Raw genomic sequence first — 3,581 nt, 5'->3', positions numbered from 1 at the left:
GCACCAAGTTCAAATGCTTAACTCGGGCCATCACTGCAGGCTGTACCGGGATGACCTTAGGGAAAAGGGTGGTGGGTCTCACGGGTTAGCTGTGTCACCTCCATGAACAGTCCTTTGTTCTGAACAGCTAGTGCAGCCCACGTTTGCAATCACAGGCTCTGGCACCAGAGTGGGCGTAGATCCCAGCTGGCCCCTCAGTAGCAATATGGCTTTGGGAAAGTTGTGTCATTTCTGGCCCAGACTTAAGGCTCATCCATAACGTGGAGGAGAAGACAGTGTGACCCTCAGTGGGCTGTTGAAAGGATCACGAGATGGTTCGACTCAGGTGCTCCGAGGTACCCAGCACACAGTAGGCCCACAGTAGAACAAAAAGTTGTTCTATTGATCTTATAGTTACTATTACTCCTACTAACAAAACTAACTGATCATTTGAGATGATTTTCAAGCGAAGTGTCTTTGCCTGGATTTCTAAGATTAACCTACTTCAAAATGAATTCTGCTCTACTGTGAAAAACGAGCTAACCAGCAGGTTTCTTCTGCATCTTTTCTGAACTTTTTAGGATCCTCTCTAGAGAAAGGTTCTAAAGGAAGGCAAAGTGCAGAAATACTCTTGCTTCAAAGGATGTGTAGGAAATGATTAATTTTGCCAAAAAACAGTGCCTTGAACATAAAAGATGTTTGACGAAGCTCACTGTAGACAGTGTATCCCTCCAGGATTCATAAGTTGAAAACTCAATGTCCAAAGGGACATAACTAGGAGATGGGGTCCTTGGGAGATGTTTAGGTCATGAGGGTGGAGTCCTCATGGGCGAGATTAGTGTCTCCATAAGAGAGACCCCACAGAGATCCCTCGCCTCCTCCACCTTGGAGGTTATAGGGAGAAGATGGTCATCTGTGACCCAGGAAGTGGGCACTTGAACAGACACGGAATCTTCCAGGGTCTTGATCGTAGACTTCCCAGCTTCCAGAACTGAGAGAAATAAGTATGTCTTTAAAGCACCTAGTTTATGGAGCTCTTGTTACATCAGCCCAAACTAAGGTAAAGCTTGTCTCTTATACTGAAAAATAACACAAATGTTAACAACAATTTAAAAAAGGAACATTGTGGCCAATGACATGTAAGGAACATCATCTCTCCTCTACAGAGCCAAGAGCTTAATTAGTTTCGGGCAACTCAGTAGAGTATGATTAAACCAAAGAGCAGCAAGATATCTAAATGCTCAAGTCCTCTGCCTCCTACTTTTCTGCCAAAACAAAAGAAAAGCCCTAGGCTGGTTTTGGATACCACCAAGCACAAAACAGCCAAATTCCAAATTAAAAAGCTCTGGGGTTTAATTGTGGATGTATGGAATTACATAGAAGCGCTCTTTGATCATTCCAAAGGATGTTTCCCTCAAAGGTTACAAATACATCTCAGCCTACCAACCATCTCAGGCCTACCACAAAAATTATATATATACACTTTTAGCATTTTAAAATGTGTCTAAATTTCAGTTTCGGATCCAGTTTTGACTATCGTTATGGGCTTAGTTGGATGCCCCCAGATTCCTACGTTGACGTCCTAACACCCAGCATCTCAGAATGTGGCAGTATTCAGAGACATGATTTTTAAAGAGGTGATAAAGGGAAAACGAGCTCACTGGGGGTGGGCACCAAGCCAACAGGACTGGTGTGCTTACAGGAAGAAGAGATTAGGACACAGACAGTACAGACTGAAGGACAATCGTTTGAAGACAGAGTGGAGAACACAGCTATCTGCAAGCCAAGGAGAGACGTTTGAAAAATCGAACCCTACTGCCACCTTGATCTTGGACTTCCAGCACCCAGAACCATGAGAAAATAAATTGTATGTTGCCTAAGCCACCCGGCTGTTATTTTGTTTACGACAGCCCATGACTCAGAAATTTGAGGACCTCCCCCCCAGACTTTATCCTGAAGTTCTGTTTCAGCTTCAGGGGCTTGTGTAATACTACTGTATCAAGGAGGGAGGCTCCTGCCATTCCCTGCACTGGGTCATTGAGACACTGCACAGCTGTCCCCAGGGCTGGCTACATAATTTACAAGCCCCATGCAAAATGAAGATATAGGGCCCTTTGGGCAAAAACAGGGAGGAAGTGTTTGTTAAAGGTACTAAAATAGAAAGCTCATTTCCTCCACCATCTGTCTTCTGAAGGTGCATGGCTGCTGTTTTCTATTTGCATTTAATGTCATTCCAAGCAAATAAAAATTTTATAATGTGATTATGGGCATGATTTATGCCATTCATCTTCGCAGGGTGCAATGTCAGTGTTAAATAATTCACGCAGGGATTCCACAGCTGGGGCACACCCACGTGCCCTCTTCTTATCAGAACCGTAGAAATCCTGCACAAGACCAGCTCTGCCATCTTTACCTCACCTGGGGACTCACACCTGTTCCACCAACCCTGCTGCCCTCGGCTTCCTGATGAGTACGGAACTTGACAGGATCAGGAGCCAGGGGCTGCCTTTCTTTCCCTTCCCTCCTAAGTCACCACTTCCAAGCCTTGGCTAACACAGGGAGGTGACATGAGTGAGAAAGGACAAGACAGGGTTCTGGGCTTCTCACAAGAGGCCACCGCCTCCTGCCGATGCTCAGAGCAAGCTCTGGTCTGTAGGGAAGGCGAGCTCCGGTTGACTCGGTCATCGACATCACGTGGTCAGTGAGTCTCGTTGACCACCACTCACGAGGTGTCCATTTCCATGCTGTGCTCACCGGGCAGGGCGAGCAGTACATGCAAATGAGCAGTACAGGCAAGGAATGGTGGATACCCACAGTGGGCTGTCCCCTCCACTATGTACGTACTCCACTATCCCACCTGTTATGCCCCAATAATGGGTCCATGATTAAAAGAGCGATACTGATACAAAGCGAAGGTCAAACAAAGCTTTATTTTGCACCAAGCATCAAGAATCAAACTGACCAGCCAGGGCCGCTTTTCTTACAGAGAAGTCAACCCCTCTCTCCTTTACAGACTAGCTTTTAAGGACATAGGCCATGCGGTTGGGCCTGGTCATGCACAGGTGGCCAATGAAATTGTAACACACGGAGAAAGCTGCACAGTGATGCTAGGTGACCAATTGAATTACAACTTACCTTTTAGTAGATATTTGACCTAGCCTATCACCTTGGTTAGGATTTTTGCCCAAAAGACTCACAAAGGGCGGGACCCATACTCCTTGGTAGCTAGGGAGACAGTATGCAGCCCTCCACTGATCAGATGTCTTACCTGGCCTGACCCACCCTTGTATTTGGGCTTTGTTACCTGAGGTTGATTTCCGGGACTTGTTTTTAAGTAAGTCCCCTGGGAGAAGGGGAGCAGGGACAGCTTAAGGGTTAAACAACAAGGTTATTGTGTAACCTCAATGGAAGCCTCTGGCTAAAATATAAAAATATAAAGTAGGTCCTTACACCACCCACTTCGCTCAAAAAACACAAAGTCAAAAATAAAACTGAGTAATTCCTAGACATTGAGAGAGAAGCACACTGACTTCACCTTAGAACCCTTCTGAGGGCGGTGCTTGGCAGGGTAGGGGGGTGTGAGGGGGTTGGGGGTGGATAAT

The sequence above is a fragment of the Mustela nivalis genome (genome assembly GCF_964662115.1).
Source record: "Mustela nivalis genome assembly, contig: HAP1_SCAFFOLD_849, whole genome shotgun sequence".
NCBI lineage: Eukaryota > Metazoa > Chordata > Mammalia > Carnivora > Mustelidae > Mustela > Mustela nivalis.
The sequence above is the reverse complement of the archived record's forward strand: the minus strand, read 5'-3'. Positions refer to the sequence as shown.